General features: G+C 42.7%; 1 protein-coding gene and 1 long non-coding RNA gene across 7 annotated transcripts in view; one reads left to right on the top strand and one right to left on the bottom strand.

Annotated features, from left to right (window-relative positions):
- The window catches only part of poc1bl (POC1 centriolar protein homolog B (Chlamydomonas), like), a 41,639-nt gene extending 38,677 nt beyond the window's left edge, over positions 1–2,962 (bottom strand). Inside the window, exons 1-2 of one of the 4 annotated variants that reach the window (XM_069913629.1) lie at positions 2,540–2,962; positions 1,434–1,642 (exon numbers count right to left, since the gene is read on the bottom strand). The gene's annotated coding sequence lies outside the window, so the exon portion shown is untranslated. Of the gene's footprint in view, positions 1–1,433; positions 1,643–2,086; positions 2,447–2,539 lie in introns of those variants that run through there. The other 3 variants (XM_069913630.1, XM_069913631.1, XM_069913632.1) reach the window with 3 other exon arrangements.
- LOC138751401 (uncharacterized) lies at positions 1,444–13,541 on the top strand. Of its 3 annotated transcripts, none has more exons than XR_011349898.1 (4): positions 1,444–1,704; positions 8,657–8,869; positions 9,623–9,855; positions 11,606–13,541. It is a non-coding gene; the product is annotated as an uncharacterized lncRNA (long non-coding RNA). The 3 variants fall into 3 exon arrangements; XR_011349897.1 differs by lacking the exon at positions 1,444–1,704 and adding an exon at positions 1,715–2,843; XR_011349899.1 differs by lacking the exon at positions 1,444–1,704 and adding an exon at positions 1,715–2,847.
- Positions 13,542–24,074: the final 10,533 nt, after the last annotated feature.

Genomic DNA, 24,074 nt, shown 5'->3' with positions numbered 1-24,074 from the left:
ATTTGTTGGGGACATACTCATCCACGGCTCTTTTGATAGAGTCTGTAATGACCCTGGTGTAATCATTCAGATCCTCAGCTGAGTTCTTGAACACCAACCAATCCATGGACTCGAGGCAGTCCTGTAAACATTCTTCAGCCTCCCACAACCACTTTTGAGCTGTTCTGATCTCCAGAGTTTCTCTTTTTAGGCTTTGTCTGTACATAGGCAGGAGCATCACCAAGTGATCCAACTTGCCAAAATGTGGTCTCAGGAAAGAATGACAGACCTTCCTTATCTTAATGTGTGGAAAATTATATTAGTAGATGACAGAGATCATACTTTAATCACTCCAGCAGTAATATATACTTAATGCACAGTTGAAGGCAAGTTTACAATATCTATATATAATCTGCTTGGCTCAGTGATGGAACAAATGTATTATGTCTGTGTTACTTGGGAGGCTTCTTAAATAGAGATGCAAGATTCAAATAACAAAAGAGACTTTACTTACTGTATGTCTTCCACCATCATAGGACACTGCTCTCACACACACATACACAGACAGACAGACACACATATGCACTAGTTACTACAGTGAGAAGGGTGTATTCTTACACAGTTACAAAATAGTTCACATTATCCTGATTATGTTACAAAATGTATCACGAATCTATACAAAATTAACAATACATTTGCAACTATGAATAAACAAAATACATACTTGTAATGGCATGGTATTCCTATCATTAAGAATGCTATGCTTGAAATTCCACTGTTATTGCAGTACGAAAAAGCCTTGTATCTTCTTGTAGGAAAATACTTGTCAGGTACACAGATAAGCTTTTGTATTAGGGCATTGAGGATCAAAAAATAAATCAGCTGGCCACATCATTCCCCTTGCCATCAGTTTCTCCAAACTATCTTGAATTAATATCACATATGCAATCTCAAAAATTTGAATGCTCAATAAACCTGTCACAGCTAATTTCAAGCCCTCCCCTCCCAAATCAGTGGTTCTGGATGAATTCCACACTTGCTCAAACCTGAATCATTACAAGCAGGCAAACCATCACACCAAAATCAGTATGACTGTTCCAAAATTTTTTTTTGTGAAGCATTGAAGTTACTTTTGAACTGTTTCATCATGGACTGTGACAATACACTTGACGACCCTCTTCAAAGACTAATAATGGGACAATTTTAAAAAATCCAATTTCCCTCCCATTGATCCATCTTTTGAGTTTCGATCATCAGCCCCCTTCACACTTGTATCCCAGTAAATCGATCATGCAGTGGCCCGGGATAGGAAGGGCGGTTTGGCCTTTCACTCCAGACCACTCCTCACCGGGACACTGAATGCTTTCACGCTTGCAAGGGTTGATCCCCGGCATTTGGGCTGTTCGACCTTTAATAGGAAGTGCCTGCAATGCAATTGCCCGTCTCACACTTGCCTGATCTCGAAGCCGGGGATTGGACGAGGGGGTCGAGGCCGGCAATCCCCAGCGTGAGATGATGTCATGTGAAGCTGGCATTGAGCAGAGTTGGCCGCTTTTAAAGCTGATTGGCGTTTGATTCCTGGGATCACTGGCAGGTGTGAGAGGGGCAATCGATTTCTCATCAACCCATCCACAAAGGAACGACGAGTCAGGTTGTTTTACAGCTGTGTGAAGAGGGAGAAAATAAACAGGCATGCAGGAAGACCGGATAAAGTTTAAGTTAAAGGTAGAATTATTATAAAATGTCCCTGCATGTGAGAGGAGCTAAAGAGTTGATATCAAATTGTAAACTTCCAATGGAGGCAAGGTGTAACATTCAATTTGAAACTATTATCCACGGATTTCAAGTCAAATGTGAACACATTTGAGATTTTAGACAGTGATAACAGGCCCTTGCCCCTCAAATACACCCAATTGATCTGTTGCGATCACGGGGAGAACTCCGGCCGACTCGGGTCCCATAGTGTTGAGCGCCGTCCGGTGACAATTAAAAGAACGTCCATCATACTTCAAATCACCCAACCTATTTCGGTTTTATTAATGCAAAGCAAACTTTCTCATGAGTTGATGGAACTGCATTTGAGGGCCGCAGTTTAATTTTGACCCACCCTGCAACCTCGGCGACAAATCCTCCAGGATCCTTCTGCCCACTGAACTTGGACTGGGAGAAGGAAGCCGGCCTGGCTTGTCTTCGAAGAAGTGCAGCAGCTTCCAGAATAACATCCGACTACCGTTCGGGCTTTTACAAGCTTCTGATGGGTCCAATAGGGCCCGGAAAGGATGTGTCCAGGGTGCAAGGACTTGGGTCCAGGGCGGCCCCGTGAACACAAGCAGGGAGGGGGAGACGGGGCCGCCCACCGCCCGAGTGCGGTCGGCTGGTCAGTGGAACTTGGACGAAAGTGTCTCCCCGCAACGTGAGCGAGTCCCGCTCCAGCGCGGCCTGGCTCCCGCAACTCGCTAACTTTGCTCCAAGTCTGGTTGCGGCCGAGCCCGCAACGGGGGAGGGGGGGGGGGGGGGGTGTTGGAGAGAACGGGATCATTGCGGAAGAGCGCTTACTCACCGCCGCCGCCGGGCTCGGGGGGCCGAGCCACCGCATTCCGGCCGAAGATGGAAGCAGCTCGGACCAGGCAAAGGGCCAGCTGGCGGTGGCGCCCCCAGCTCCCGCTGCCGCCCAGTGTGTTTGCAAACACTTGGTTCCTGGGTGTGCGTTCGCCCGCTTCTCTCGCTCGAACTCTTCCTGCTGGGTCTCTCTCTCTCTCTCTCTCTGTGCCAGAAAGTCCCCGTCTCTCACACTCGAACCCGAACCGCAGCACAACGCATCGTGTGACTGTCGAAGTGAGCAAAGAGGACGATCCATTGTCTTTGTGGGTGATTCATCGTTCTGTTGTTAAATTAAACTCCTGACTCTCGTTCATGTTACTGTTTTAACTTTAGTTCATTGCCTTGTGTCTTCCACTACCCCCCCCTCCGTTACGCTGTACTCTGCAACCGGATTTTATTTTGCACCACCTGTTGTGTCTCCTGGATTGCACAAAAAAGCAAAAGCTTTTCAATGTTTATTCAGAAAAAGAGGTCCAGAGTGACGGGCAGGGCTACATGTGTTGTTGGCACTTCAAGTTCAGTTAGGCTCTGGGAGTGTTTCTTAAAGTGGTGCAATCCTGTAAGGTAGGGCATTCTGATCCCAGAGCTGGAATGGAATTATCTGCCCAAGTGAGGAGAGTGTGATGTGTGGTTGAAGAAGCGACCTGAGCAGTCTCCGTGCTTGAATCCTGACTTCATGGCAAAGTCAATGTTAATAACATTGCAACAGAAAATGGGTGAACCAGAGGGATTTTCTGAAGTCGTTCATGCAATAATCACCTGGAGCACTAAATCATCAGCTTTTGTTGGACTCATCGTGTCCATACAAGGGATTTGCACATTGTGGTGCTAGGTTTCCTCCATTGTATATAGTGATCATGGTCAGTTGGATCTGTGGAGCTGGCCCGCCCACGGATGACTCGTACCCTATGACTCCTCCCCGATGGTCCTGGGCCAAAAAGGTCAAGCTACCTTCCCTTGCAGCCATTCCTCTCCTGGCATCTGGGCCAGCAAGGTTCTTTTGTGTATTAAAGCCAATCGTTTCCTCAACCTAGTCTTTGCAGTCTTTGGTAACTGGTAGAGTGCCTAATACACATCAAAGCTCATTTTCCCCATTTCCATTTCACTGACCCCGGTATTCCTTAGTTTTATTTTCTTCTTCTTTGGCTTGGCTTCGCGGACGAAGATTTATGGAGGGGGTAAAAGTCCACGTCAACTGCAGGCTTGTTTGTGGCTGACAAGTCCGATGTGGGACAGGCAGACACAGTTGCAGCGGCTGCAGGGGAAAATTGGTTGGTTGGGGTTGGGTGTTGGGTTTTTCCTCCTTTGCCTTTTGTCAGTGAGGTGGGCTCTGCGGTCTTCTTCAAAGGAGGTTGCTGCCCGCCAAACTGTGAGGTGCCAAGATGCACGGTTTGAGGTGATATCAGCCCACTGGCGGTGGTCAATGTGGCAGGCACCAAGAGATTTCTTTAGGCAGTCCTTGTACCTTTTCTTTGGTGCACCTCTGTCACGGTGGCCAGTGGAGAGCTCGCCATATAACACGATCTTGGGAAGGCGATGGTCCTCCATTCTGGAGACGTGACCCACCCAGCGCAGCTGGATCTTCAGCAGCGTGGACTCGATGCTGTCGACCTCTGCCATCTCGAGTACTTCGACGTTAGGGATGAAAGTGCTCCAATGGATGTTGAGGATGGAGCGGAGACAACGCTGGTGGAAGCGTTCTAGGAGCCGTAGGTGATGCCGGTAGAGGACCCATGATTCGGAGCCGAACAGGAGTGTGGGTATGACAACGGCTCTGTATACGCTTATCTTTGTGAGGTTTTTCAGTTGGTTGTTTTTCCAGACTCTTTTGTGTAGTCTTCCAAAGGCGCTATTTGCCTTGGCGAGTCTGTTGTCTATCTCGTTGTCGACCCTTGCATCTGATGAAATGGTGCAGCCGAGATAGGTAAACTGGTTGAGTCTTTGTAGTCTTTGGTGACTGGTAGAGTGCCTAATACACATCAAAGCTCCTTTTCCCCATTTCCATTTCACTGACCCTGGTATTCCTTAGTTTTATACTTAATCATGTACAAACAACTTTTAAATTTGTGGTGATAAGAGACTGATTGCTATAACATCTGCCTTATTTCTGTTGAACAATGTTATGACCATGAAGCAACTTTTATATTATCATCTCAAACTTTATTTTTCTGTATATCATTAGATAAATCCATTTTGGTTGTGTTGGGACCATCTGGTAAATCATTATATTAGATAATGGATGAGTGAAATGATAACAATTAGTATTGCCATTAGGGAAAATATTGGAAATTTATCTCCATCAGGATGTATTACTTCTTTTGAAACTGGAGACATTGAATCTAAATTGTCATTCCAGAAAAATCCTGTTTCTCGCATTAATAAATTATCAGATCCTTGAAGGGCTAATATAAACTTATAGTGACTCAAGTCAGGTACCACATAATATTTGGGTTGAAAATTTATAAGGTGTGGAATCAAAAAAATTAATGACTACCAATCCATTAACATAATTTGTTTTCTGTGAAATGGTGATAGATATCAAAAGTTCCTCTTTGATTATGTGATAGCTGACTTTATAACATGAAGGATATAGTCGGCCTCATCAGCAACAACGGCAAATCTCCTGAAATGGTGTGAGAATAACAACCTGAGTCTCAACATGGTCAAGACAAAGATGATTGTGGACTTCAGGAGGATCAGAGACCACCCTCCACTACTAATTAATAGCCCAGTGGTGGAAAGAGTGGAGGGAAACAAGATCCTCAGAGACTACTGAAGAAATTATCTATCCTGGACATATAACATCCCCTTGTTTATCAGAAAGGCACAACAGTTACTGCACTTCCTTAGAAACCTGAGGCAGGCAAGACCACTGGCCACCATTCTGTTAACTTTCCACAGGAGTTCTATCGAGAGTGTCCTGGCCAACTACATCACAATGTGATACGGTTGCTGTAAAGCTTCGGATTGAAGGTCAATCATGGACCATAAAAGCACCAGAGAAGATCATTGAGGTCTTCCTCCCCCAATCGGCGTGATTTACTGGGATCATGATTTAAAGAGGACTCACAAAATCTTTAAGGACACCTACCACTTTGCTCACAGCATCTTCCAGCTACTCCTGTTGGGGAAAAAAGATAGAAGTTTTTGAACATGATCCACCATGCTGAGTAACAGCTTCTTCTCATGAGCAAAGAGCCTGCTGACTGTCAGCTGAACTGCTAAAACAACTCCCCATGACTATACTATTTATTAATAATATTTGTTTTTAATAAATGTATAAGATGTATGTAGGTTCTGTACACACTCCTGTTCGGCTCCGAATCATGGGTCCTCTACCGGCATCACCTACGGCTCCTAGAACCCTTCCACCAGCGTTGTCTCCGCTCCATCCTCAACATTCATTGGAGCGCCTTCATCCCTAACGTCGAAGTACTCGAGATGGCAGAGGTCGACAGCATAGAGTCCACGCTGCTGAAGATCCAGCTGCGCTGGGTGGGTCACGTCTCCAGAATGGAGGACCATCGCCTTCCCAAGATCGTGTTATATGGCGAGCTCTCCACTGGCCACCATGACAGAGGTGCACCAAAGAAGAGGTACAAGGACTGCCTAAAGAAATCTCTTGGTGCCTGCCACATTGACCACCGCCAGTGGGCTGATATCGCCTCAAACCGTGCATCTTGGCGCCTCACAGTTCGGCAGGCAGCAACTTCCTTTGAAGAAGACCGCAGAGCCCACCTCACTGACAAAAGGCAAAGGAGGAAAAACCCAACACCCAACCCCAACCAACCAATTTTCCCCTGCAACCGTGTCTGCCTGTCCCGCATCGGACTTGTCAGCCACAAACGAGCCTGCAGCTGACGTGGACATTTACCCCCTCCATAAATCTTCGTCCGCGAAGCCAAGCCAAAGAAAGAAGATAGTTTTCCTGTATATGTGTTATGTCTGTATATGTGCTTGCACTGTTTTTGCACCATGGACTGGAGAATGCTGTTTTGTCAGGCTGTTCTGATACAATCGGATGATAAATAAACTTGAATTTGAAATAAATCTAATACATGCATTAGATTGGAAGTTTGGAGACACAAAATACTGTAGATGGTGGAATCTGGAACAAAAAACCATATGCTAGAGGAACAGTTGGTCATGCAGAATCTAATGAAGCAAAGGGATGATTGCTGTTTTGAGTCAACAAAACCTACAGCAGGTCCATATATAATATCTATAAATATAATTCAACTAACTACATTACATTTCATTGAAAAACTCAGTTGATTAAATAGTTGTTTCCCAATATATTCATCAAACCATTTGCTAATTTCCTTTTCTCCTTTCCAGCTCCCATCACCTGCAATCAGTTGTGCAGTGTTTGAAGTAATGGCTACTCATAGCCATTGTCAGTAATTCTCACATAAGGATCAACTCAAAACCTCAAAAATAATTACCTTGAAAGTTCAGTTTAAATGGAGAGCTGCATGCTTCCTTCCACACAGGATTGCAGAAAATCTGAATGCATTCAATATATTCAAATCTTCTTACTTGTGAACCACAATAAAAAGCCCCGAAATATTTTGCAGTGGTACTACATTTAGTTCTAATCTCAAAATGAAACCGATGCTGTTACTTAGCTTCACTTACAATGCAATTTTTTAGCACTGGAATCTGACAAAAACACAGATTATCTTGGATATGAGGAAGATGATGGTTATGGAAAAAAGTTTAGGAGACCAAGCAGCATCTGTGGATGAAAAGGGGTGGGTGATGTTTTCCTTGAGAGAGGCATGAAAAACAAAGAAGGGTCAGCTGGAGGAACTTTAATTTTTCATTTAAAAATTTATATGTACATCATGGTACTTCCAGTCCACATTGCCCAATAAGACCCATTTGGCCATTTAACCGACTGACACTGTACGTCTTTGGAATGGGAGGAAACTGGAGCACCTGAAGGAAACCCATGTAGAAACAGGGAGAATGCACAAACTCCTGATGGACAGTGGCAGATTTGAAACTGGTTCACTGGAGGCGTCATGTTGGGTGGAGAGGGTGATTAGAAGACAATGGCTCCCAGTGTTGGAATCTGATGAGATGGTGACAATGGCGGTATAATGGAGGATAAGTTGGAACCCGAAGGGAGGTGGGGTGTGGAAGAATCCAGTGGGAAATCAGGTAAAGAGGATGGAATCAAAGAGAACCGAGGGGGAAGGCGGGGAGAGTTGAGAACGGTTGGGGGCTGGATGGGGTAAATGGGACTATGTGGAAACAGATGGGATTAATTTAAATTGTCAGCATTGTTGGCACAAACATTTTGAGGTAAATGGCTGTACTGTTGTATATTATAATGTTATATCATAAACCACAAGCAGTTATCAATTCCAATCCCATTCTTATGAAGCAAAACTCACATGAATGTTAGGAATTCCGTCCCCACCTCCCCAGCCATGTGTTTACTTCCCTTGGATTACAGTTGATTTTAACTAATTCAATTTGCTTGCCTTAGCTCCTAAACATTCTCTTCAAAAGTCTATCTGCCTTATTCTACTAACTTATGGAAAAGAGAGTTTCACTTTTCAGTTTGCATCGTATTTTTGTTTAAATACCACACCTGAATACCGAAGTTACAATTTTAAAATGATGTTTCTATGTAATTGAAACCATAAAGGAAATCTAAATTTCTGTTGTATCCAATTGTGTTCACATTTTAGGCATCTCATTAAGTTCAAGGGAGTACATACCATATTTATGCAAACAACCCTCCAAGTTTCAGACATACAGGAAATCTCTGCACTAAATTATCCAAAGCCAGTATATCCTTCCTAAAATGAGACCCTCTGGGCAGAATGGATTATATAGCTGAGGTCCAATTCAGACTCAATGTAACAGAAGCATACTTCTTTTGGGAGCTCCTTTTGAGCAAAAGATTAACATTGTGTCAGTTCTTTAAATTTTTCTTTTATTCTCAATAATTTTTCATAATTTAAAAAACAGTGGAAACTGAAATGTATAAATACTAATGCAATAACTCTCAATATCAACAGGAAAGTCCAAAAATTGAATTCTTGAATTTTTTTCCTGAAAGGTACTGATCAACCAAACATAAACTGATAACAATGAAGATTTTGCTTCCTGAACACTGAGTGCATTTTATAGACTTTGGACTGCTGATCTCGAAAATCAGATAAAAATTTACAAGACACAATACAGAAAAAGGAACTATATAAGAAAAAAAAAGGGAAAAAGATTTAAATATACAAATTCATGATGAGGCCTGGTCAAGATTGTGGTAGGAATGGTATAATATAATTTTTTTTTACACCAATTATACTACACTCTGTATAAATTACATGGACTTAATTCGAATTGTTCTGACAAATGTTTCAGATGTAACAAAGAAACAGGAATCTTATTACATGCAGTTTGATCTTGTGAAAAAGGGGGATAATTTTGGGAAGACTTGAATATATTATTGAGACAAATTGTGAAGACACAGATACCAAAAGATCCCAGAATATTTTTGCTTGGTGATTTATATGACACTGATATTGAATTGAAGATAGATAAATATCATTGAAAATTTTTGAGTGCAGCAATAGTGGTGGCAAGGAAATGTATGGGAGTAACATGGAAGTCTGATAATTTTATAGGGTTGGATAGATGGCATACAGAAATTCAAAATTGTCTACCTTTGGAAAATATTACTTATAATTTAAGGAATCAACCTGAGAATTTTTATATGATTTGTAAATCGTATATGAATTTCATCAGTAAGAGTCCATCCACATCATCCATAGCACCTACTCCTCCCAATTAATATGTACAGAATAGAATAATATGTCAGGAATATACGAATAGAGAATGATAAATAAATTCAGGTGTTTTTTCTTTTTCTTCTCTTCTTTTTCTTTCAGGGAGGGGAGGAGGTGGGGGATAAAAAGAAAAAATATATATATAATTTTGTATTGTTATATGATGAAGAATTATATGTAAATATTGATGCAAATGAAAAAAAATTCAAAAACATTTCCTATCATATACCGCTTTTTAGATACAACCTACTTTTTGTGATTTCCTGACGTATTTTAAATTACGTCAAGCAGACAAAACGATGAATTGCAACATGTCCATGAAAATTCATTTTCTGCTGATCTTGGTGCAGTCAGTATAAACAAGGTGAAAGGTTTCACCAGGACTGGAATTCATCAATGCTAGCCGAGTATTGTTGGACACTGACAGGAGAGGCATCAGATGTTGAGTACAAATGAAAATCAGCATTTTTAGGTCAGTTGAACTCATGTAATGTGTCAGCATTATTATGTGATTAAACATGCTAAATTCAATAAAAGTTCAATTTAAAGTTTCTCCAACTTCTTATGTGATACAGCAAACCAGAAAATATCTTTGTGTTCACCTTGAAGGTGTCTATTATAATTCCCAATTTTTTTCAGGAAGCAAACCTTTTGGGGTAAAAAATTGTTGTCCAGTGGGACTAAGGTGGTGCTGGATTGGCAGATTTTTCTGACTATTGGATGCATTCCTCTTAATACCCAACAGGATTTTAATTTACCTTTTTTGGGGATGTTACATCATATATAATATTTTTTTTCTGGAGAGCTCAACAAGGTTTAAGGGTGTGTAGGAAATGGGGTCCTGGTCAGTTTAAAGAAAGCATGGGAACCAGGGCTCTAGTGAGTTGACAAGGAGCATTGGAACCGGAACCATTAGGCCACAAATCCATGGAGATAGGAACAGAATTAGGCCATTCAGCCTATCGTGTGCCCCACCATTTGAATCATGGCTGATGTACTCTTTCTCATCCCCATTCTCTTGGCTTCTCCCATTACCCCAATGAGTTGAAAAGAAACATGGGAACTGAGATTGCATAAGCTGAAAGGGAGAGTGATTTAAGGGGACCATGGTAACCTTGGCTCCAGGGAGCTGAAAGAAAGAATGGAAGTTGGAATTTCAGTGAGTTGAAAGGGAGCACAGCAAACATTACCTGGTCAGCCACATACCAACCATCAGTAGTGGATGATCGGTGTTTTATTGTACTGTAAAGGAAACGACTGCTTGCAGCTGTGGTCTTGGCCGGTTCCATTGTGGCCTTCAAAATAAATTTGAAGAAACAGACAGTGAGAATAAATTTGCAAGACACTGAAGAAAGGGACATGGAATTGAAATCATGGATGAGAACAGTTAAGGAATGCAAGCTTTGTTTCCCTATGGATATTGCTGAACCATTTGGGATTTTGTCAACACCACGCTGTGATCATTTATTACCAATACTATTTTTTTTTTATTTGCACAAATCACTAAGAACCAGTGAAAATTTAAAAAATTACTAATTGTAGATCTGTGAATCTAAAAATAAAACCAGAAAGTACCTGGAAAAATCAGCCATCATCTGTTGAAGGAGAATCAAATCAATTTTTCATCAGAACTATTGATCAGAATCAGAATTTGTTGTCAAAAACATACCATAAAATGTGTTGTTTTGTGGCATCACAGTGCAAACATTTATATAAACCACTTTACAAAATAAAATAGTGCAAGAAAAACTCAAAGTGAGGCAGTGTCTGTGGTTCATTCATTCAGGAATTTGATGGCAGAGAGAAAGAAGTTATCCTTATGTCGCTGAGTGCTTGTCTTCAGGATCCTGTACCTTTTTCCTGATGTTAGCAGAGTGAAGAGGGTATGGCCTGGGAAGCGGGGTCCTTGAGGATAGATGCTGTTTTCTTAAGGCACCACCTCTTGTAGATGTCCTCGATGGAGTTAAACCTAGTGCCTGTAATGTCATGGGCCAAGTAAACAACCGTCTGGAGTATTTTCTTGTCCTGTCACCTCCGTACCAGATAGTGAGGCAACCAGCCAGAATACTCTCCACAGTACACCTCTAGAAGTTTTTGAGAGTTTCCGATGACATACTGAATCTCCTCAAATTCAGAATTGCTCTGGTCAAGATATAACATGTGCAAAATGAGCCAAATGACTTATTTCTGTGCTATAACCATTCTATGATTTTTTTTATCAGGTCACTCTCGAGAGACAGATGTAAGGCTGCGTTACCTCTTGGCAGAATTGGTTGTTAATCCATCAGCACTGTTCGACATGACTATGCCTGTTCTTTGGTTTCATGCTGAGGAAACCAATTCCTGCTGAGAAATTGCTATCTCTTTCCCACAGATAGCATACGGTCGAGTTTAACACTGAAGGACCAACACCCACCTCTGCTCATACCTAGAACTTCAAATTTCAATGATCTACATATCTCCCGAAGGATTTAATTTTCTTCACGTCTCCCATCACACCATTCTACTCCAGCAGCATCCACCATCAAATCATTCATTTTTGTGATATGGTTATCGTTGAGTAAGGTGCGCATTCACTGATCCTGCTTTCTAACAAACTAAGAAAGTGTTGGTGAGCTTTCTGTGCAGTGAATTAAGAAATGAGCTGTATCTGGGGACTTCAGAGGAATGTGAACTATGAGCAATTTGTGTGGAATTGAAGAGATAACTTAAGGAAAGCTAGATTTGTTTCCCGATGGATATTGTTGAATCATTTGTCATTTTATGGAAACCACTGTGTGGTCATTTTTTGTATTTTTTTTGGCACAAGTCAGAAATGTGATGGAATATTCTCCACTTGCTTGAATGCGTACAGTTCCAACAGCTCAGTACTATCCAGGACAAGACAACCCACCAAAGCATCTCATGAAATGCTCAAAATATTAATTTCTTCAGCATTTTGCGACAGTGGCTGCAAGGTTTAACCATCAATAAAATGTTACAATGAAACTTCATAGCATTTACCACCAAGAAAGTCTAGGGCAAGAGGAGCATAGAAAAGCCAGATCCAAGTCCCCGTCCAAGACCTGCACCATCCTGACAGAAATAATTTGCCAGTCCTTCATTGTTGTTGGTCTAAAGCCTGGAACTCCATGTATAGCAATGAACTTGGAGCACCTGCAGCAGTTCTAGAATCAACTCACCACCAAAGGGCAATTGGAGATGGGCATGTGCTGCCCAGAGATGTCCTAAAAATTTAACTAAAATTTGAATAACATTGAGTTCAAATTCTTAAATTATGCCACACTACGTGGGCCCTGACCTGACATTACTAGGTTATTATTCCAAGCTTTTGGATATCCAAGCCTTTGCATAACTTACATTTATCTCCTTTTCATTCTTTCTCTATTCCAACATTGGTGTTGAAGGTTTCAGTCACCTTGCACGTCCTGTCACTGAAATCCACTCCTAATGCCTTCATTTATACTTCTCTTTGATCAAAAGCCATCCTTTTTGACAAGCCCCAACCCTCCTAACTTGGTATTCCATTTTTCCTTTGCTAATATTTTACATCGGGCCATTTTATACATTAAAAATTTAAAAATAAATACCAGTATGTCATGTAGTAGTTGCCATATTACTTATGTAATCTCTCTTAATATTCTCTCTTGCTGGCATATGGTTTGCCTAACTGGGCATGTTTGGCTCTGACTCCGAAATTAAATGTTAAATAATTGCACCAGGATGTAATTATGTAATTCAGAACACCACAGCATTCTGTGCAGCATTGTGTACCTTTAAGTGCAGTCCCTTAGGAAGTATGCTAAGTGTGACCCCATTCACTCCTGCTATTTGAATTGCCTCAAAAATCCAGTGAGAGTTTGAAGTATTTAAATGACAGATATATTTTGCATATTACAATATAGAAAATCATAATACATACCCTATTATACATTCTGTACTAACTCCAATCAGGCTGATAATTACTTTTAATAGTTCTTCCAACTGTTAAGTGTATTGGGTGAATTTACTTCTTGTGCTTTCAACCTCACCTCCATGCAGTGGCAGTGAATCAGAAGAGCACAATGTTTGCAATAACTGGCAGAAACTGCTGAGATTTCAATCTCAAATTTAGTCAATTTGAATATTATGGCAGCTGGGTGAATTTTAAATAAAAGTACAAATGATAATCTTTTAAATAAAGAATGTTTGAATTTATTTTGTGTGTCACATTCAGATTAAATCAACTATTGAAAATTATTCATATTGCCATTCTGATGCACGATCATTTAACTAAAAGACTGAAGTACAGGAATTGAAGGCTTTTATTAGCTAGAGTTGGACACCTTCCCTTATGTTGCTGGCTCACACTAACCCAGACTCAAACTGGGTGCAGGACTGTGGCATGACAGCCTTTATGGGGAATAAAGGGGAGGAGTCACGAGCAGGGTTGAACATATAAGGTCAAGGTATTTAGATACATAAGTGGTTTCACCACCTCAAGTCCCAGTGGGGGTGGTGCAGTCAGGCACCCTCATAAGTTCAGTCTGTCCAGTGGCCTCCTTTGGCATTGTGACTGAAGTACCTCTGATGGTGTGGTGGCCTCCGTCGGTTGTGGCTGCTCCTTCTTGGTCAGCCTGGCCGGGGTGTTTAGCTGAGCCGGGGTGGAGTGGTGGGGTGGGTGCATGTGTACCAGTTGGCTGAGGAAGTGGGAGTAGGAATCTGAGGCCCTGGAGCACTGGGAAGGGGGTACCCGATTGTTGGCTGAAGGAAGGGGAGTCCAGATGCTCCTGTGTGTGCCAGGTCCCGGATGGATACTCTCTTCTCACGTCCATCCGGAAATGCCACGTAGGCGTACTGTGGGTTGGCGTGGAGCAGCTGGACCCTCTTGACTAGTGGATCAAACTTATGGGCCCTTGCGTGTTTCCACAGAAGTCAGCCAATTGGTAGGGGAGTTCCTGATGCCAATCTTCTGGGGAATGTAAAGAGTCTCTCATGAGGTGTCTCATTGGTGGCCGTAAAGGAGGCACTGGATAGCGTGGAAGGCCTCTGGGAGGACTTTTTGCCAGTGGGGGATGGGGAGGCCCTTGGATTTTAAGACCAGTACCTTTCAGACTGTGCCATTCTCCAGCTCCACCTGGCCATTCCCTTTGGGGTTTTAGCTGGTGGTATTGCTAGAGGCAATGGCTTTGGACAGCAAATATTGATGCAGCTCGTCACTCATGAAGGACAAGCCCCTGTCACTGTGGGCATAGCAGGGGTATCCAAAAATAGTGAACAGGTTGTTCAGAGCCTTTATGTCAGTGGCTGTGGTTATGTCTGGGCAGGGGATGATGAAAGGGAACTGCGAGTACTCATCTAGGATGGTGATGAAGTACACATTGTGGTTCGTGGAGGGTAGGGGCTCTTTGAAGTCCATATTTAGGCATTCAAAGGGGTGGGTGGCCTTGATCAGCTGTGTCTTGTCAGGCTGGTAGAAACGCGATGTGCATTCTGTGCAGACTCAACAATTTTTGATCAACATCCTGATGTCATCAATGGAGTAGGGGAGGTTAGGGGCCATGATTAAATTTAAAAAAACAGGTGATCCTGGGGTAGCAAAGGTTGTCGTGCAGCGACTGCAGTCAGTCCATCTGCACACTGGCACATTTCCCCCGAGACAGGGCGTCAGGAGGCTTGTTAAGATTTCCGGGCCGGTACAGTATATCATAGTTGTAGGTGGAGAGCTCAATTCTCCACCTCAGGATTTTATCGTTTTTGATTTTGCCCCATTGCTGATTATTGAACATGAAGGCGACTGTCCGTTGATCAGTCAGCAGGATAAAATGCTTACCGGCGAGGTAATGCCTCCAGTGCCGTACCGCTTCAATGATAGCCTGGGCCTCTTTCTCAATGGAGGAGTGCCGGATCTCAGAGCCCTGGAGGGTGCGCAAAAAAATGCTATGGCCTGCCCGCCTGGTTAAGTGTGGCAGCCAGGGTAAAGTCGGATGTATCCCTCTCCACCTGGAATAGGGTGGATTCGTCCACTGCATGCATTGTGGCCTTTGCGATGTCGACTTTGATTTGGTCGAATGCCTCACGGGCATCTGCTGACACAGAAAACAGTGGCCTTTATGAGGGCATGGGCCTTCTCTGCATAGCTGGGGACCCATTGGGCATATTAGGAGAAAAACCACAGGCACCTTTTCAGGGCCTTGAGGCAGTGTGGGATGGGGAGTTCTAACAGTGGCCACATGCGGTCAGGGTTGGGGCTGATGACTCCATTCTCCACCATGCAGCCTAGCATAGCCAGGCGACATGAGCTGAAGACACACTTCCCTGTGTTTTACGTCAGGTTAAGGCACTTCGCGGTGAGGAGGGATTTCTGGAGGTTCCTGTTGTGATCCTGCTGGTTATGGCCGCAGATAGTAACGTTGTCAAGTTATGGGAAGGTGGCCTGCAACCTGTGTTCATTTACCATCTGATCCATCTCCCTTTGGAAGATAGGCACTCCAATCATGACCCCAAAAGGGAGTCTAAGGAAATGGTACAGTCGCCCATCCGCCTCGAAGGTGGTGTACTGGTGGTCCTCAGGGCGAATGAGGAGCTGGTGGTATGCCAACTTAAAGGTCGATTATCGAGAATACCTTGTATTGCGATCTGATTCACCTGGTCAGCGAGGTAAGGGGCGGGTGAACCTGTTGATGGTCTGGGAGTAATCTATGACCATCCAGTGTTTCTCCCCGCTCTTTACAACTACTACCTGGGCTCTCCAGGGGCTCATACTTTGTTCCATCTCCCCCTCAGTGAGGAGGCATCTCACCTCTGACTTAATTAATGCCCTGTCCTTGGCGCTGTACCACCAACTTTTAGTTAGGGGTGAGGTTAGTGAAGAACGGTAGGGAGAGACCGAATGTTGGGTGTGGTGATCTGGCTTAGGTCTGTTGATCAACCATGTGGGAAGGGGGCAGCGGACAGTTCACAAATTGCTCATTACAGACTGTGAGGGGGTGTGGGGCCTATCATACTCCATAGTGATGCTCTTTAAGTTGCATTGAAGTCCAACCCCAAGATAATGGGTGCACACAGCTCTGGCAGTATAAGGAGCGTAAAGTTGGTGTATACAGTACCTTGGACCATCAGGGTTACTGGGCCGCTCCCATGAATCTTTGCCGATTTGGTTTGTGAGGTGAGGGAAATGCTGAATTTCACTGGCTGCACTTCCAGGGAGTATTGCTGTACAGTGTTAGGGTGAATGGAGCTCTCAGCGCTTCCACTGTCAAATAGGCTTGAAATGGGGTGGCCATTTACCTGGACACTCATCGTAGCCCTGGAGAGTTATAACCATATACAGCACAGAACAGGCCAGTTTGGCCCTACTAGTCCATGCCAGAACAAATTCCCACCCTCCTAGTCCCACTGACCAGCACCTGGTCCATACCCCTCCAATCCTCTCCCCTCCATGTAATTATGCAGTCTTTCCTTAAATGTAAATAACGTCTTTGGTTCAACCACCTCTGCCAGAAGCTTATTCCACATCCCAACCACCCTTTGCGTGAAGAAATTTCCCCTCATGTTCCCCTTATAATTTTCTCCCATAACTCCTAAATCCCTTTGTTGCTCTGCACTCCTCAATTGAGGCCAAGTTTGGAATACTGTGTGCAGTTTTGGTCACCGAATTATAGGAAAGATATAAACAAAATAGAGAGAGTGCAGAGATGGTTCACGAGAATGTTGACAGGATGTCAGAGTTTGAGTTACAGAGAAAGGTTGAGCAGCCTGGGGCTTTTTTCTCTGGAGCGTAGAAGATTGAGGGGGGATTTGATGGAGGTGTTCAAGATTTTAAAATGGACAGAGAGAGTCAACGTGGATAGGCTTTTTCAATTAAGAGTGGGTGATATTCAAACCAAGGGCCATGGTTTGAGATTGCAGGTATGGTGTTGCTATCTTCATTAGGAAATCAAGGGGAAGGAGCCACAGGTACAGCCAGCAAGGGGCAGGGCAGCTATACAAACAGCAATACAGTGGTTCCACCACACTATGAACAGGTCTTTCAAAATAGAGGATTAAACTGGCAGGCAATGAGAGCTGAGACGCCTTGCTGATTCAATAAAGATGCTCCATAAAGCAGTCTTCATCCTGTGTTTGGACGCCAATGTATGGAGGTCGCATTGTGAACTACAAATGCACTGCACTAGATTGGAAGAAGTCCAAGTGAAGCTGTGCTTAACCTCGAAAAATTGTTTGGTTTCCTGTCATGGGAGTGATGTTGGTGGGGGGGGGGGGGGGGGGGGGGTGGTGCACAGGTGGAAAGAGGAATGATGAAAGGACAGGTGTTAGGTTGTACTGTTGAAGGTGGAGGGCTTAGTGCAGTCCACAGAGATATAAAGAAAATGCTGAAAAGAGATCAGAGGAGAAATATGTTCGTTGTGGAACTTTTTTGAGGTATGAGAAAGATGAGATCTGGTCAAGAGTCTGATAGATGATGGCCATGGTTCAGAGAGAAGGAAGACATTTTAGATACAGCTTGTGAAAAGTTTCACATTTAGGACCAAAACAATGGAGGAAGTGTAAACTTTATTATTAAAGAACAGATTTTTTAAAGAGAATTTACAGGGTTGGAACCTACCTGTGAAAGGTCCCAAAGTTATTAATGTCAGGGTATGCCCCACACCCACATGCGCATCAGATGAAGGAGAAACAGGTTAGATATTTCAATATCTAACGAGAAATCTTACATACAATGTGAAAACCAAGTTGCTGGAGGGGCTTAGACAGTCAGGCAGAATGCATGCAGGGTCTCTGCAAAATGTGGACTCTCCATTTCCCTCCACAGATGCTGAGTCCTTGAAGCAACTTGTTTTTTTTTTCCCCTCCAAATTATGAGAGCATGGCCTGTCTTTTATCTCCGGCTTAGATCGAAGGCAAATAGCGCCTTTGGAAGACTACACAAAAGAGTCTGGAAAAACAACCAACTGAAAAACCTCACAAAGATAAGCGTATACAGAGCCGTTGTCATACCCACACTCCTGTTCGGCTCCGAATCATGGGTCCTCTACCGGCATCACCTACGGCTCCTAGAACGCTTCCACCAGCGTTGTCTCCGCTCCATCCTCAACATCCATTGGAGCGCTTTCATCCCTAACGTCGAAGTACTCGAGATGGCGGGGGTCGACAGCATCGAGTCCACGCTGCTGAAGATCCAGCTGCGCTGGGTGGGTCACGTCTCCAGAATGGAGGACCATCGCCTTCCCAAGATCGTGTTGTATGGCGAGCTCTCCACTGGCCACCGGGACAGAGGTGCACCAAAGAAAAGGTACAAGGACTGCCTAAAGAAATCTCTTGGTGCCTGCCACATTGACCACCGCCAGTGGGCTGATATCGCCTCAAACCGTGCATCTTGGCGCCTCACAGTTTGGCGGGCAGCAACCTCCTTTGAAGAAGACCGCAGAGCCCACCTCACTGACAAAAGGCAAAGGAGGAAAAACCCAACACCCAACCCCAACCAACCAATTTTCCCCTGCAGCCGCTGCAACCGTGTCTGCCTGTCCCGCATCGGACTTGTCAGCCACAAACGAGCCTGCAGCTGACGTGGACTTTTACCCCCTCCATAAATCTTTGTCCGCGAAGCCAAGCCAAAGAAAGAAAGAAAGAAAGATTGATGGTTCTAGTGCCTTTATATTGTGAAAACATTTGTTACAATAAATTAGAGTCATGGAGATTTAAAGCACAGAAACATACCCATACCAATTAGGCTGTTCTCCCAATCTTGTCCCATTTGCCTGAAATTGAGAACAATCTGTACTATTCTATTGTCTCTCACCATAACCTCAGCTGAAATGCACATACAATGAGATAGAATCAAAATTTATTGACGTGAACATGTCATGAAATTCATTGTTTTGCCGCAGCATTACAGGTGCAAACATTGCTATAAATTACTTTTTTTTTAAATAAACACATTAGCGCAAAATAAGAGAACTTGAAGTAGTGTCTGTGGTTCACTTTTCATTCAGAAATCTGATGGCAGAGGGGAAGAAGCTGTTTTTGTATGGTTGGATGTATATCTTCAGGCTCCTGTACCTCCTTCCTGATGGTAGCAGTGTAAAGAGGGAATGGTCTGGGTGGTGAGGTCCTTGAGAATAGAGGCTGCTTTCTTAAGACACTGCCTCTTGTAGATGTCCTTTTAATACAAATGGCTGAATTAATCTGGGCACCATAAAGGGCAATAAGCATGATTGATTACAAAGTCAACCCTTTATGTAAAATATTTCAGAATTAAAGCAGCAATTTTGATGCAAGGACTAACGTGACATTAAAATAATAGGATCTACATAGAGTTAAAATGATTTTCACTTTCATTCTAGATATCAATAACATTGGGTAAAAATGTATTGATCTTATTTTGTCCTCAAGCAAATTGTTCTGAATGTCTGAAATGAAGTGTGAATAATAACTGAGTGGCCTTTTCACCAAAGCACTCGCTTTTTTCTACTTTTAGAAGCTGATTTAAATCAATCTTCAAAATTATAGTAAAAATCTTTAGTAGAAATTCTGAGTGGCTGATGAAATTATTTATTTCCATTGAAGTAAAGATGATGTGAGCTATGTTGCAAGATGTGCTCAATGCGAGTCAGTCAGGCTTACAAAACAGCAAATTGCTCAACTTGATGTCAATTGCAGTTTCATACTCAATTACCACAGTTAGTCTGCTACAGACTTGGCTGTTGTGAGCAATGGCAGATTTTCATTGTCTTGAAAAGTGTAACATACCTCTTTTTGCAATTGTGTTTCCTTTGCTTGGAAATCTTCAGAATGGCAGTCAATTACTTTCCACAGGGAAGAATATTTTAAGTAAGAGGTAGACCTTGTGAAAACTAGTAGCCCGTGACATTGGAGTCTGTGTACGAACGATAAGCCCAAGGATCTTCTGGGATGGTGCTCATCAAGATATATGGAAATATGTGTTGTGTTCAGAACAGGTTCGACAGGTTCAAAGAGAATCAAGGGTGGACACGTGTAATGAAAAAACAGGGGTCTTTATTTACACACAGGGGAACTGACAAAAAGGGCACACACTGACAGACCAACATACACAGCACACAGGCATGGTATACCAAGAAACTAGGGTTTAATTTGTTCAGCACCCACCACCCACAGACATTGTATACCACGTAAATGACGACATACACATAAACCTGGTCTTCAGCGTAGCCCCTGCTCGAGATTTGGGACGGGCCGATTGCAATTGGCCCCCCAGAGCTGCCTGCAGCCTGGAGCTCAGCAATGGTCGCAACTAACAAGTACATACATATAAAACTTGATCGCTGCATCTTGGTACACATGATAATAAATTTAACATAATTTCATGTGTCTATCTGAAGCCTCTTAAACAATATTATCATTATCACCTTCCACCATTACTTCTGGCAGCCAATTCCAGGCACGCACCACATTCTGTGTAAAAAGAAATCTGCCTTCGCATCTCTTTTGGACATCTCCACCTTAAATTCACCTCCTCTCATATGTGATATTTTTACTCTGGGACAAAGATTTTGACTGCTACTCTATCAATGCCTCTCATGGTTTTATAAATTTCTATCAGATCTCCCTCAGTCCAGAGAAAATAACCCAGATTATCCATCTTCTCCCCATTGCTAATCCCATCTGATCCAGGAAACATTCTGGTAAATCCCTTCTGTACATTGTCCAACTCCTCCACATCCTTCAATCAATGGGTGACCAAAATTGAGCAAATGCAGCCTAACCCAAGTTTTATACTCAATGCCCCAATCAATGTACTATTACCTCATGGCTCTTGAAATCAATCCCCTGACTAATGAAGGCCAGCATACCTTACACCTTCTTTACCACACTATCAAATTGTATGGCCACTTTCATGGAGCTCTAATGTGTGAAAATATTATTCTGCCTCGTCCCACTGACCTGCACCTGGACCATATCCCCCACATACTTTTCCAATTCATGTGAGTCTCCAGACAACAGAGGTCCCAACCATGATCCCTGCAGAACACCAGTGGTCACGGGCCTCCAGTACAAATTAGGGTCTTCCATCACTAGCTTCTGTCTTCAATGGCCGGTTAATTTTGAATAAAAACTATCAATGTGCCATGGATTCCATACATTCCATGAGGGATCTTTTCAAATTACTTATAAAAGTCCACATATATAGAACATCCACTGTCTTACCTTTATTAACCATCTTTGTCACCTTCTCAAAGAACTCAATATAATTTGTAAGTCATGACTAGCTTCTCACAAAGCCATGTGACAATCCCTAATCTGATCATGAGTTTCAAATGTGAGTAAATCCCATCCCTAAATAACCTCTCCAATAGTTTCACGACCACTGATGTGAAGCTTCCCGGTCTATAATTTCCTGGATTATCCCTATTTCTCTTCTTGAATAAGGAACAATATTGGCAATTCTCCAGGACTTTGTCCGTTAGTCTTGTATTAAATAATTTCTCTTTTAACCCCAGTCACTTTCTCCAAATTAAAGGTGAAGTTATGGGATTGACAGTGGGTCCAATCTCCTCAAGATTCAATGTTCCATTATTGTCATGTACATAAATACACAAAATTTGTTCTATTCGCAGAAAAAATCTGCTTTGATTTGTAATTGGATTGCCAGCAGAAAGCAGAGAGGAGAAGCAGGAGATGAAATGCATTCTGCCTTGAGGTCGGTGTTCATCAAGGATCTGATCTGGGATCGATGGTCTTTGTGATTTTTGTAAATTACTTGGATGACAAAGTGGAGGGGTGGGTCAGTAAGTTTGCATATGATATGAAGGTTGGAGGTCTGATGGATAGTGTAGAAGGTTGTCGTGGTTACAACAGCTTATATGAAGCAAAGTTGGGCAGAGAAGTGTCAGATGAAGTTCAATCCAGAGTGTGAAGGGATGAACTTTGGAAAGTCAAACTTCAATGTGGAGTGTGTGGTCAATAGCAGAATTAAGAGTGTGGAGGAACAGAGAGATCTTGGGGTCTATAGATCCCTCAAGGTTGCTGTGCAAAATTGAAAGGGTGATTAAGAAGGTATCTGGTGTGTTGGCCTTCATTAATCGGAGGATTGAGTTCAAGAGCCTTGAGGTAATGTTGCAGCTCTATAAAACTCTGGTTAGACCACAGAGTATTGTGTTGAATTCAGGTTGCCTCATTACAGAAAGGATGTAGATGCTTTAGAGAGGGTTCAGAGGATATTTACTAGGATATTGCCTAGATTAGAGAACATATCTTATGAAGCAAGGTTGACAGATCTAGGGATTTTCTCTTTGGGGTGATGAAGGATGAGAGGTCACTTGATAGAGATATACAAGATTATGAATGGCTTTGTTTGATAGGGTTGACAGTCAACATCTTTTTCCTGGGCCAACAATAGCAAATACCAGAGAACACCTGTTTACGGCGAGTGGAGAAAAGTTTAGGAGAGATATCAGAGGCAAGTCTTTTACACTGAGGGTAGTGGGAGCCTGGAATGTATTTCCAGTGTTGGTGGTGGAAGCTGATTCCTAGATAGACACATGGATGTGAGAAAAGTAGAGTGCTATTGGTGTAGGGAAGGATTAGAGTGTTGTGGATATTTACATAGGTCAGCACAACATATTGGGCTGAAGGGCCTGTACTGTGCTCTATAAAATTAAAAGAAATATCAAGGTACTCCATATACTTTTGTTTCCCCCAGAGGCCAGGTTGAAATCAGCACAGTTACATCTATTTACATAGTGGCCATAAATATGAAATGATCCACAACACATTTAATGAAGTGTTATCAAAGTCTGATACTGGGCTACATAAGGAGCATTCGGAACATATGTCCCAATGATTGGTCACAGACATTACAGGTTATATTGAATCTTCCCTAGAATGGAATGAGAAATTGCTGTAAGAAGGCACCTCATTTCTTTAGAGCTGCAGGATGACTTCAAGTTACTTGTGATATGAAGCCTGGCCCTGATATATACAGATAATGAATGCCCCCCCACCCCCTCTAATTCTTTCACCTGTACTCTGGTACCTATGCCCATTAATTATTGAACTTTGCAAGATTGTGCAAGTTTAACAAATCTTGGACTTCTACAACACAATGAAGGTTCTCCTCTTTGCTGCAATGAAAACAATCCCAGTCCAGCCAGTCTCTTCTTTTAGTTATAAAACTTAATGAAGATACATGAAATTGCACATGCTGGAATCTGGATTTTTTAAAAAAACAAGCTGCTTGAGGAACTCAGACAGCATCTGAGTTATCCCAGCAGCTAATATTTGGCATATTTCCTGTAATATAGTGACCAGTTATTTATTATCGGTAATAGATCACAGTCCTCAGCTAAAAATGAGGTCATATCAAACCACTCCAGAGGTACATGCACAAAGGGGCGAGGCCTATCTTGCATGTTGCAGCAGTTACACAAATTACACAGAATTAACCTCTCTAATATTTTACACAATTTTAGGCTAATTAAGGAAACTTCTGTCTGTTCTGCTGTTTTCAGGACTGCACTTCTGTTCTTTTACGAACAGCTGGCCTTTGAGGGAGGTGGAATCGGCTGATCCTGGTGTCAATCAGAATTGATACATAGCACCTGCAAAGCATTATTTGTGTTGCTGATTGCACTCTTTATCACAGAGAAACCTGAAGAAGCAGAGCAGCCTCTCCACTTGTTAGTCTCTGGCAAGAGAGAATGCCAGTGATTTCACTATGACCAAAGAACT

Source organism: Narcine bancroftii, chromosome 1 (genome assembly GCF_036971445.1).
Source record: "Narcine bancroftii isolate sNarBan1 chromosome 1, sNarBan1.hap1, whole genome shotgun sequence".
Taxonomy (NCBI): Eukaryota; Metazoa; Chordata; class Chondrichthyes; order Torpediniformes; family Narcinidae; genus Narcine; species Narcine bancroftii.
This window is presented reverse-complemented; position numbering and strand designations above follow the sequence as displayed.